At 38.9% G+C, this 13,108-nt stretch overlaps 1 protein-coding gene and 1 long non-coding RNA gene across 11 annotated transcripts in view; one reads left to right on the top strand and one right to left on the bottom strand.

Moving 5' to 3' along the window:
- Window positions 1-13,108, bottom strand: part of eri2 (ERI1 exoribonuclease family member 2) — a 106,369-nt gene that overhangs the window by 76,756 nt on the left and 16,505 nt on the right. The window lies entirely within an intron of this gene.
- Window positions 6,636-13,108, top strand: part of LOC121288249 — a 38,925-nt gene continuing 32,452 nt past the window's right edge. For 2 of the 9 annotated variants that reach the window (XR_005945343.1, XR_005945346.1), the window contains exon 1: window positions 6,761-6,866. This is a non-coding gene — a long non-coding RNA (uncharacterized LOC121288249). The other 7 variants (XR_005945341.1, XR_005945339.1, XR_005945337.1 and 4 more) reach the window with 7 other exon arrangements.

A 13,108-nucleotide genomic window follows, 5' to 3' on the forward strand; every position in this document is an offset into this window, starting at 1 on the left:
GTTGACTGAGCTGGGAATGCCTGAGTCTTGTTTTGATTCGATGCCTGGATTGTTGCTGCTTGACCTGTGCGACATTTCTCTGAGGTGTCTTGTTCTGATTGTTTCACAATTTGCCAGGCCATTTCAGACTGCATTAAGAATCAGCTACATGTTATTACAGTTTATCAGATGAAATCTCTCTTCCTAAAAGGTGATATTTTAAAAACTCCATAACAATGTTTGAAAAAAAAATTAGCAATGGAGAAAGGATCCATGAGACTTGACACTTTTTGGTCAATCAGCCCCCACCTGCCATTTCCATCAACTTTTTTCTATCTTTTGAACTGTACCTAATTCGCTCGGACAACTATTGTGGAGATCATCGGAGAGATTCAGGTAAGTTCAGGTCAGCCATCCCACAGACCAGTCAAGCAACAGCCTAACACGCTTTTAAACTCAGAGTGATTATTTAATCAGCAAACATCCTCCATCAGCATCTTTGATCTATTGGCAGGACAGAATAGGCAAAATAGTACACAGTTGATTGGGCCTTCCCAGCAGAGTTCACTGGGGAACTGCTCTTATCATGACAAGTCCCAAGTGATTTCCCTGAGTGTTGACAAACTGACATGTTAAAAAATGCTTTGGAAGCGTAACCATACTTGTATCAAAATCTTATTGGGCAGCATTTATAAATCACTTGATCTTCTGTCAAGTTTTTGTGGTTTGTGATACCACCTGAACTTCCAACATTGTTACAAACTTAACAAACACTTCTGTTTATTTATTATACTCGGTGAAAGTTGCAGGACTCTTTTGAGGGCCCTTATAAAGAGTAAATGATGCACACAAGTGTTTCACTACAGGATTCCAAGAATGTATAAATAAGCATTGCAGGCACACTGATACTCCTAAGTAGTATTTCTGTCCAGGAAACTCTCTCAATCTATATTTATTCTGCTTCCCAGGGCTACATTGCTTATTCTTAACTAAGCAACTTCCAATAATATCGGGAGTTAACGTTAACCCTTATCTTGCCAACCCTAGGAGCATAGTCACCGGTGCAATAACGATTGAATTTAGACCAACAGTTAAAAAGAAGCCCTGCTTGTCAGTAAAGTAATAGCTGGCTGTGCTTGTGTTGCAAAGTTACTAGCCACTTGAGGGGTCAAATGATGACATAAATCATGAGAGCAAAGTTGGAATAGTTTATATAGCCACTAGAAAGCTAAGGTGGATGAAATTACACTGTTCAGATGTATTGCGCACCACTGCAGGGTAATTCTGAAAGCTTTAAATAAATCTTACAAACTTGTTTCAATGCACTGGATGTTAGGCAAATGATTTGGGATCACTTGGACTAAGTCTTGTGGCCCTTAGTTCTGATAAGATTGCATTTGGCATCATTAATACAGCTCCACATGAACCTGAAGTTATGATGTAGGAGGAGATAAAAATTGCATCCACAATAAAACATTAAGAATTGGTGGGAATGTGCCTATGACTGTGACACAGAATGGTGTGTGGGGAATAGATGTATTTTTGCTGTAAACAGCGCTAGGTTAATTCTGGAAAAGTTACGCAAAATATTCAGCTTTCAAATCACATGATCCTGCCAAGGACAAGAATAGCCACCTGTTGGGCTGATTTTCTTCCTCTGGTTGGATTGACACAAGGTCTAGTCACGCTGATGAAAGGGTTTTTCATCTGCTACAATCATTAGCAAATGCACTTGCAACCTCCACCCTCTCATCACTAGCAGTACAAGCGTACTGCCGCAACTTGAGAAAGGGGAGACAGTGATCTGCATTAGGATGGGTCAGGGTTTGACCAACTCATTTTGTGTTTTTTCTACGTCAGTGTTGGATGAAACTCGACTAGAAAGTTGCTCTGATCTTTATCGATGACAGGGCCTTTTAATATGTTGGTTTTAATTATTTCCTTGCCTTATATATCACCACAGAGGGGTAGGAATGCTCAATAACTTGACCTGGGCATAATTTTATAATTGAACACCTAGGGGCTATGTGGTGCAGCAGATGTGTGCGTTGTTCTTTCATCTCCATAGTTCAAATGCAGCTCAGATCAATGGGTGGTGTTATGCACAGTGTGAGTATCAGCATTCTGAGTCTTGTTTTGAAATGGTGTGTATCCATTGTGTACAATTGCTCTTGGTTCAAAACCAAAAGGCTTTTTCACTCAAGTGCAATGCCTTTCTCATCCATAATTATATTGTGAAATGGTGCAACACCAAAAGGGGTGATAATACTTTCACATTTCACCTCTCCGTACTAACCCAACATACCAACAAATCAGAGACAATGGGATAGATCTTGACTTTATGTGATAATGTCAAAAGTGTATGGTGAATTAGTCACCCCTTTTGTATATCTCCCATTTCTGTTTGGATTACGTTTGATTCGTCTCTCTCACCCACAGCTAGACTGTTCAACCAAACACTCAGAAACATCAATAAAATTTCTGAAATTTGCACATTTTCCAAATTATTTGAAGAAAAACTAGTGAGCAGAAAATGCTAGAACCCAAAGTAAGCTATTCCACTAAGTACAGCTAACTGGTGTGAGTGAATTCTGGGAAATTAGATACACTGCAAATTTTCAAATTAAAATTAAGCTCACTGAGCAGAAAGCCCTGCACATAAATATTGAGTCCAAACATAAGCTTTTGGAGGAGACTGTCTTGTTCCTCTTACCCGTGATTATACCGTAACATTGCTTCAATGAATGTTTGTTGCCTCCTATCTTCAATATCCCCATATCAGCATTATGTTTTATTCTTCAGAATTGCACTGGAAACCAACCCTTTCCTCATTTAGCATTACCATCCTTCAACAACACAATAAATAATGAGAGGAGGACACGTCTTCCTGTGAAACTGTCAAGTTATGCGTTCTGGGGATTGGTGGGGGTGTGGGGGGTGGTGGGGGGGTTTAGCAGGGCTGGAAACCACATGACAGATCTTCCTCTTTCTGTATATTTTGAGAATGGACACTACTCATTTCCTAAAGACGAAAATAAATAAAGAATAACACCTTAAATAGCTGTGGAACTTTTGAAAAATGGAGCAGAAAACAGAAAACAAAACAATATTTGAATGCAAGGAAACTAGCTTAAAATCTTGAATATTAAATGATATAGTTGTCTAAAGCTACGATTCTGAAATGTGGATTTGCTTTAAAAGATGTATTTCAGTACATGATAATTTTAAGACTTTCGTGTGAAATGTGTGCATATAAATTTGGATTAGCGTGTGTCTGTGGTAGTGAGATATCAGCAGCAATAACATGGAAATAAAGACACAAACAGCAAAACCTTGGATTTATAATGTGCCTTTAATGCAGAAAAACCTCTGATGTCACTTCCCAACATTGCAATTAGACAAAGATTTTCACTAAGCCAAAAAGTAGATATTAAATTGAAATCCATGAACATACGAACATATGAATTAGGAACATAGGAGGAGGCCACTCAGCCCCTCAAGCCTGCTCCGCCATTCAATAAGATCATGGCATCAACCCAACATTCCTGCCTTCCCTGATAATCTTTCATCTCCCCCACCCCTTGTTAATCAAGAATCTATCTAGCTCTGCCTTAAAAATATTCAAAGACTCTGCTTCCACTGCTTTTTGAGTAAGAGTTCCAAAGACTCATGACCGTCTGAGATAAAAAAATTCTCCTCTTCTTTGTCTTAAATGAGCAACCCTTTATTTTTAAACAGTGACCCCTAGTTCTAGATCCTCCCACAAAAGGAAACGTGCTCTCGACATCCATCCTGTCAAGACCCCTCAGCATCTTAAAGGTTTCAATCAAGATGCCTCTTACTCTTCTAAACTCCAGTGGATACCAAGCCTTTGTCCAACCTTTCCTCATAGGACAACCCGCCCATTCCTGGAGTTAGTCTAGTTAACCTTCCCTGAACTGCTTCCAACGTGGTTACATCTTTCTTTAAATAACGAGACCAGTACTGTACACAATACTCCAGATGTGGTCTCACCAGTACCCTGTACAAATGAAGCATAAACTCCCTACTTTTGTAATCAATTCACCTCACAATAAATGATAACATTCTATTAGCTTTCCTAAGTACTTGCTGTACCTGCAGACTAACCTTTTGTGATTCATGCACTAGGACACCCAGATCCCTCTGAATCTCAGAGCTCTGTAATCTCTCACCATTTAGATAATAAACTTTTTTTTTATTCTTCCTGCCAAAATTAGCAATTTCACATTTGCCCACATTATACTCCATTTGCCAGATCTTTGCCCACTTATTTAACCTGTCACTTTGTAGCCTCCTTACATCCTCTTCACAATTTACTTTCCTATCTATCTTTGTGTTGTCAGCAAATTTAGCAACCGTTCCTTTGGTCCCTTCATCCAAGTCATTTATATAAATTATAAAAATAAGTTTCTCTCCCTTTTTGATGGACAGCAAGCCTTGAAAGTTGAACTTTTCCCAATTATGATCCTTTGGGAAATGTTCCTATATTCCATGCTTTGGCGACTGTAAACTATTCTAGGGGGTGGGACGTATCAATGCAAGGGGATCATTACTGGGGAATTGAATATTTTTATATAACACGTACTGTCAGGTCAGATATGACATAGCATAGGTTAAATACAATAAAGCTCTCCCCCTTCTACCCAAACACAGCTTACGGTATTGCATTGGAATGATGTGTTATCACTCCTTGCACCAACCATCTTTATGGCCTCTCTGAATGAGATTGCCAAGTATTGATAATGAGTGCAGACCTTTAGGTATTTTTGTATTTTGGGTCCATACACATTGCGAGCTGATCTAACACTGTTCAAATTCATCTCCCTATAGTAAAGAAATCTTCACTTTATCAGCCTGGGTCAGATTCAAACCAGATCTCAGAAATGAAAGTATAGTGAACTAAAGCATGCACCCATCATTATAATGGAATTAATATAAATGCAGGGGGTGTATTAATACTTCTTAACTGGCCATGTGAACTGGGGGAGGTGGGGGCATAGTGTTATTGTCACTGTACTGGTATTCCAGAGACCCAGGGTAATGCTCTGGAGACCCAGGTTTGGATCCTACCATGGCAGACAGTCAATAAAAAAAAGCCTGATGATATCCATGAAACCATTGTTTAAAAACCCATCTGGTTCACTACTGTCCCTTAGGAAGGGAAATCTACCATCCTGACTTACAAGTGACTTCAGACCCATGTGGTTGACTCTTAAATGCCCTCTGAACATGGGCAATAAAGGCTGACCTAGCTAGTGATGCCCACCTCCCATGAACAAATTTTTTTAAAAAATTCTCTCCAAAGTTTCGATTTATGGAACTGTTACCCAGGGAGCGCTGCACTGAAGGTGCTGTCTTTCAGATGAGACATTAAAACAAGGCTTCATCTGCCCTCGCAGGTTGATGTAAAAGGTCCCATGGCTCTATTCAAAGTAGTGTCCAAGCAACATTGCTCCTTCAGCGGTGCCTAAAAAAGATTGTCTGGTTATTTATTTAATTGCTGTTTGTGGGAGCTTGCTGTGTGCAAATTGGCTGCTGCAAATCCTGCATTACAAATATGATTACACTTCAACAAAATATTTTGCCATGTCCTGAGGTCATGAAAGGCTCTACACGGGAAAGATTTTTCTAAATGAATCACAGAATCTTAACGGCACAGAAGGAGACCATTCGGCCCATCATGTCTGCACCGGCTCTCTAAATGAACATTATGACCTAATGCTATTACCCTGCCTTTTCCCCGTACCCTTGCACATTGTACAGAAATTTAAAACTGAATTTAAATTCTCAAACTGCGGATTCACTGCTGTGGATTCGGAAAACTGTTTGGCATTGTTCTTTCACAGATATGTCCTCACCCTTACACCTGACTGCAACAAAGTTCTGTTTTGACATTAGCTACATAAAGAGAAAAGGTAGTTTACCGTTTTATTATTACTTTACATCTGAAAAATTAACTTTTTTCCCCTCTTTGTTGGACCTTGGTGTGTATTTCCAGCATTTCTGTTTCAGATTTGCAATTATCATTATTTGATTTAAGCTGGTGCAGTTGGACCTAAGGAGACGGGCCTTGAGGAGGGACAAACTGCACTGTTGCCTGGCTTTAATTTCACTTTGCTTTAGTTAATTGATGATCAGGGGAAAGTACATTTCTGTCGGGAAGGCTGTCTAGGCGGGGGTGGGTTTGTCTCCAGAGCTCCCCCTGCAGTTGAAAAGCGGACAAGCGGCTCCTGCCACTCTTTTTGACGTCTCCCTAATTTCTAGGAATGCCCCTTCCGTGTTACTATATTTGGAGGTGATATCTTGGGGGTGGGGGGGGTAGGAGAAAAAAAAAACACCCATTCAATACGACCCGGACTTTAAGGCACCTACAGCCGACTTTAAAACATTACCCTTTGCAACAAGAACGTGCCAATCTCAGCAGTACTGCACCAGAGACTATGGGAGAGGCAAGGAGGAGTTAGATTCGATGTTGGCAACGCTGATCGGATTGGGGATAACGAGCTGTTGGGAGATGTTTCCAGATCTTGGGGGAATAATTCAAGCAATGGCTTTTTTTTTAAATTTTGTGTTCAATTCCGTGTCTCTCCACCACCCCCCCCCCCCCCCCCCCCCCCACCACCACCCTCCAACCTCCTCCCTCCCTCCTCCCTCCTCCTCCTCCTCGATGCCTGGCCCAAGACATGAAAAAGCGGCGGCGTGACCACGAAGAAATATCCTAAGAGTCCTTTAAGCAATGTGAGAAAAAAAAATAATGACTCAGGGTTTGCTAGGAGCGAGCAGGCGGGAGGATCCCCTGTGTTCTGCGCGGTGAGGGGAGGGAGGGGAACTGACGCCGGAGATTCCAAACTTCTCAATTCGCGCAAGTGAGTATTCGGTCTTATTTTGACCATTCTCCCTTATTGAGAGCCGCCCTGAGAACAGTCTTTTTTTTAAAAGAAAAAAAAAAACAACACACGAAAGTGGAGACGACCCGGGGGGTTGCATTTGAGACACGTGCGGGTGTAGCATGTCTTAACCTTCAATGTGGCGATACAACAGGCAAGAGGTGGTATTGAGGGAGGGAAAACGTTTGTGTCTTATTTTTAAAAGAAAAAATCAGGGCAGATCGAGCGTAAGTACTTGTAACATTTATTCTCATTCCGGCTGCAAGAGAAGGAGCTTCGAGACAAACAGATGGGAAAGACGGGAGCAGTTTTTCTTTTACGTGATTGTAATGTAAATCCATGACATTTCACGCAGACACAGACTAGACTACTCGTGGTCCCTTGGTTATGTCTGATGTAGGTAGGATCTGGTCGCCCAAGTGTAATCGTGGTTGTGTGTGTGTGTTTTTTTAAAACGTCGCACTGTAGAAGCAGATACAATATTCCAGTGTGTTGCTCAATCCCGACCTTCTGGAAGTTGCGTAAACAGAGCTGTGGTGTAGCACATTTATTAACTGTTCCTGTGGACATTCTGATAAACGCAGAGGCTTTCCACCCACCCACCCAACTGATTAATAAATATTCAAAAAAATCGTAGACGTTAATCCAAAAACAGCCAGAAGCGAAATTTACGTGTGTAAACAAAAAAAAATGTGAAATTAGCACGCGGAATTTTAACGTGAAATTAGCAACATGCGAAATTAGCACGAAATTTACCAAGTGAGATTAGCATGCGAAATTTAACACGCGGAATTCACGACGTGCGACATTTGTTGGTGATTAGCAGGTGGCCTTAATGTGTGGAATTATCATGCGAAGTTAACACGTGAAATTAACATGTAACAGTTAACATGTGACATAAACATGTGCAATTACTTCGCAGCTCTGTTTCAAAACTGACAGCCATGTCAGTTCCCAAACCGAGACTCCATCAACCAGGTCCACTGGATTTTATTTTCTGGGGGGGTGGGGGGTGGTGCAGAAAAAGAAAATTAATGGTCAGCTAATCAAACAATTCAGAGGTGTCAACTTTAATGCATCCAACAACGGCCAGAATAATAATAGGTGCTTTCAAGCTGCAGTGAGTTTATAATTTGACATGTTTAAGAACAATGGGTCCCTCTGGTTGCTTCAGGAGAGTATCTATAAAGCATTTTATTGCTGCAAACCTACGTGAAATTGTTCAACTGAGATGCCGAAAGAACCCCAAGAAGTTATTAAAAAGTGCAACAGTCACGAATTATTCGTGTTGAAATGTGAACTGCGCATTAGTCACTGTGATATCAGAAATCACCGACACTTTAGTTTCAGATTCAGGGCAATGAAATCTCCTGGTTCAGTAACAAAACAGGAGTTTAATAATTGGAATGTGTACAGTGCGTGCGAGCGATAAGATACCACGGGGCTCCGACAGCAGCCGCAGTCTCCGAACTCCCTCTGAGATCCAGTTGTATTGATACAAGTTGAGTCACGGACTGGACGAGCTATCTGACACCAGCTCGTGTGCGGAGGAACGAAGATGTGGGGATGCTGGTCAGAAGTTGGGGGGGGGGGGGGGTGCAGTGGTGGTTATGGGCAGTTAAAAAGAAAAGCCGATTGGGAGTGAGCCCTGGAGCGGGATTTTGGGGGCGAGATGCGACGTTTAAGAGGAACCAACTGGCCCGCAAAGTCCCGCTTTTGGAGTTCACGCACTCGCCTGCAAGTTTAAACATCAGTACTCGTCTGGCCTTTTCCTCCGGAGTATACCGAGTATCCTGGTGTGTATCCTCCTGACAACGAATGGGGGGTGTTCTCGAATTATGAATAAACCTCTGGGTGTAGATTCCTCCCCCCAAAAAAAAATTAAACCTGTGACAAGGAACAAGTGATAGAGCGAATAACAATTGATAAGCCTTTTAAATGATCTGCCTAGGACTTTCAAACTCTGGTATGACTCTTGTTTTAGATACGGTCACGCATTAATTATAACTTACATCGTAACAAATAATACGTTAGCAATATTTTAGTTGCTCTTTTTAATTATATTACTTAATTCGAGGTGGAATGTGTTCTTAGTTGTATTTTGAAACTTCACTCTTAACTTCGTACAGCCAACTGATTTTAATATTCTCAAACTCTGCCAATTAACTCAGTATTTACTGTGAAATTTATCAATGTATTTTTATAAAGTTTAAAATGTTATTTACACTTCTAAAATAAACCATGAAATAAATGGTAGTTTGGATATATTTAATTGATGAGTTTTAGGTGAAACACCGACAAGTGTCACTCAAGGTAAGGTGGGATATTCTAATGCAGCCCTGATACAAAATGGGACCAGTCATCAATCTGTAGCCTTAGCATCAATTAGCAGGTGAATAGTCCAGATTCAACCTGTTTAAAAATGAGCACAGTTCCGCAGGGAAAGTGAGGGACTTTTGGGGGCAGGTGTGTTTCAGCTACACAATCATAATGCCCCTAAAAATCCTTATTGTTCCTGCAGTAATCATCCATGAAACAAAAGTGGGAAGAGAGATCATGATCTTGTTCCAGCTGTTTGACCTATAGGTTTCTGATATCAGCAGTATTGTCTACATTTCAAATACTGAGATGTTATCATGAAAATGATATGTTTAAATCAGCTTTGCATGATCAGAAATACTTGTGATTAATGTTTCAGATTGTCAATATTTTGAGTAAAGATTTTTAAGATGTTGAATCATGAAGATCACCATCGGTGAAGTGTAAAATTTAATTAGTGACGCAGTTAAAAATGATATTATCTTTGTTTTAAAATGAAAAAAGCTAGGACAACATGCCCTGCCTATAGTAGCTGAGAATTACCCATTAAAAGCATCTACTTTTAAAATAATAATCTGAAAATAGAAAAAAGACTTGCGTTTCACAGCAACCAAACCTCTCGAAGTGCTTTACAGCTAGTGAAGTACGTTTGAAGTGTAGTTCCTGTTGTAATATTGGAAATGTGGCAGCCTAGAGAGGAACAAGAGAGCCCATAGGCAAATGGAGACAATATAGAAAAGGATAATGTGGAAAGTTATTTTGAAGTCCTGCTTAATAAGCCTTCTTTTACTTTAGAATTGTATTGAATTTTGACACAGAAAATAAATAGAGCTTTTTTAAAAAACTTCTGATTGTTTATTATTTCCTTCTAAGATTTATTTTGGTCACTGAATTTTGTTCTTAATTCTACATTTTCCATCTGGCACTAAATTCGAGGAAAATGGTCATATTCCTGAGTAATTGGTGTACTGTGTTTGTGCGACTGCCGAGTGGGTTGGGTCCCAGTACTGCTGCTGCCCAGATAGTTTATCAATAGTTGTCAGAAGGATGTGAAAGGCTATCATCAACAGAAATAAAATTATATGTCACCAGCAAATTTCATAAGAAATGTGTTAACAGTGAAATAGGTTGATGTTGATTAGCTCATATTCATAAAGTATAAGTCGACCCAAATATTCTAATAAATATATTTTAAATGCTTCACATAAGCATACATTTTATTGAAAAGTAGAGTGTTACTGCCATCTTAACCCTAAGTGACGTGCATTAGGAGCCAATATTTCAATATTATTTAATTTGTGGTTTGTTCCAAACTGCAAGGCAACATCTCTGCCAACTTGTACAAAACTTTAAAATAGATGTTTTAGTCTGAGGTAAATATTGCATGGATTGTTCAATATATTTTTCAGTTTGAGAGATGGTGTATGTTACAATTTATTTGACATTAAATGCTTAAACCATGAATTTACAGAAAAACAAATGTGAAATGAGAAACTGGCATTAGTTCAACAGCTACTTTTCAATTCTGCTACTTGTTGCCTACTAAAACAGTTAGTACATTTTGCAAATGACTATTGTTAATTATGTTGTCTGTTATCTAATGATATAATTAAAATGATTTATCAACCTGAGAGAAGCTGCTTGAAAATATTGTGTGTAAAGGTGCACCTTGATGAATCAAGTATAAAACTAAAACCAGTGAGGTCTAGAATAGTGCATTCATTTGTGATTTATTGCAAAAACTTAAAAAAAAAATTCAGGAAATCAATGAGTTTTGATGAAAAGTACACTAAAGTGATTGATAAATTCATCAAGTCCAGCTCCTCAAAACTATTTTTTAGTTGCACCAGAAACCCTAGCAGGGCTGAAATATTGTTGTACATATCAAAAGAATAACTAGACTTTGTAAATGTTCTTTTTTTAAAAACCAATATGAACAGAAATCAAAGCATAATTTTCAGGCAAAGGCTCCTAGACACAGTCTGCAAACAATGCCAGTCTAGTTTGCAGTGACCTTTGCACTTGGGAATCGATTAACTTGTCAGTAAATAGGATTAATAGACACTGCAAACCCATGCTGATTTTGACTGCCAATGCTGTACTCTGAGTGGGTCTGAAAAGGGTTATAGCCAGCCTTTCTTCTCTTTCTCTCTCTGTTCTGTTTTCATTGAATAATTTGTTTTGAACTGCCCTCTCAATTCAGTTGCATTAAATGCAATGATTGTCTTACTGTGTTACATAAAGCTGTATGCCAAAACTGAGCTCGTTTGATAAAATGTGAAGGAGAATGTGCTTATCAGTAATTGGAAATGGTTAACATCTTTAAACCACATACAATCTAAAACATCTGAGTGGCAGTGTATAGACAAATAGAGCTGACATCATTTTACTTGCCTTGTTGCATATATATTTGATGGAATATTGTGAGGGAATGTTATTTAAGAGTCTCACTATCAGCAGCCAGTATCCAGCTTTTTAGTCAATAGACTGTTGCAACAGACTGTCAAAAATTACAACAATTTTCCCAACTCAGTGTAATTAGGTACTCAATTTTTTAAATTGTCTTTTTTTAATTGTCTCTCAAATAAACAACATGTTTATCATAAAATGTTAGTATTCTAAAAATATAAAGGTAACAGTTGATCACATGACTGTGCAAGTAAGGTCACAGTAGCATCTCTCTATTCTCTGTCCTGTGCTAACACTAAGGTTTCCTTCAATTTGATTAGGAAGGTTCAATTTATTTTTGACTTAAGTTTTCTCTGAGAAGGTGTGCCTGCCATTTGTACTGGTTTCATAGTTGTATTGTCACCATTGCTCAGTATTCTATTTGTTATTTAGTGATGATGTTTGTAACTGCTTTGTGTTCAGATTTGATTTAGAGGGTTAAGGCTGATTCCAAAAATAGGTTAACATGTTGCAAGGTATTAACTGATCACTAGCTTTAATGGGAAGGTTTCCATATTGTTCCTGCAAAGTTTGATTGTATCAGTAATGTTTGAGAACTTTGGAGGATCAGAGAGACTTAAGTTCCATCAGTGAATGTAATTAAAATTAATAATGTACTCTATCTATTGTAGTGGGATATTGAGAATGGGAAGCACTGTACAGGTTTCAATTGACCTGTGGAAAATCCTACATCTTGCCTACCTCTTGACTATTTTGTCAAATTCAGTTTGCCGATAGATTAGCAGGATTGAGCATCCCTCTGAGAGATAGGGCATGGCTTATTCTGATTTTGTCCAAGAAAATCTTAAATGCAAAACATAAATATGGAGCATAAATGCTGAAACAGACCAAGTAGGCTAAATAGCCTGCTTCCATGCCTTAGATGCCATTTAACTATGACCATTTGCTTCATCAATGGAATTATTTTGCGGTGCATTTTGATTGGATAGGAAACTCTCACACCTGACATCACAGCCACCCATGTATCAGCATGATTGGTCAAAGTGGCATTGTGTCATTTTATGCTCTAATAAGATGGATGGGATTCCCTGAAGTACTAGTCATAGACAAAAATAAAGTTGTCCAGGCATTTTCATTTTAAATAAGGTGGAGACTGTTTAATTGTTTCCCCGGATACCCGGAATATAGATTCTGAATGGCAACATTCACAGATTAATGTCTTTAAGCAGAATGAAGTCAAAGACTTGGTCCCAAATTTACTGTTGCCATTTTGTTTGAGTACACTTTTATTTAATACTAGGTTACAATCACTGAATATGCTTATGTCTATTTATTAGGCATTTTAGCACAGTAATTAGAAAACAAAACTTCCATAGCCTTCCCAAAATAAAAAGACTAAGTTTTGTGTTCCTGGTCCTAGTCCTTGCACTGACTGAAGACTTTTACAGTGCATAGGGCAGCAGCAAATAGAACAATTAGATAATAGCACAACA

Source organism: Carcharodon carcharias, chromosome 15, assembly GCF_017639515.1.
Source record: "Carcharodon carcharias isolate sCarCar2 chromosome 15, sCarCar2.pri, whole genome shotgun sequence".
Lineage (NCBI taxonomy): Eukaryota > Metazoa > Chordata > Chondrichthyes > Lamniformes > Lamnidae > Carcharodon > Carcharodon carcharias.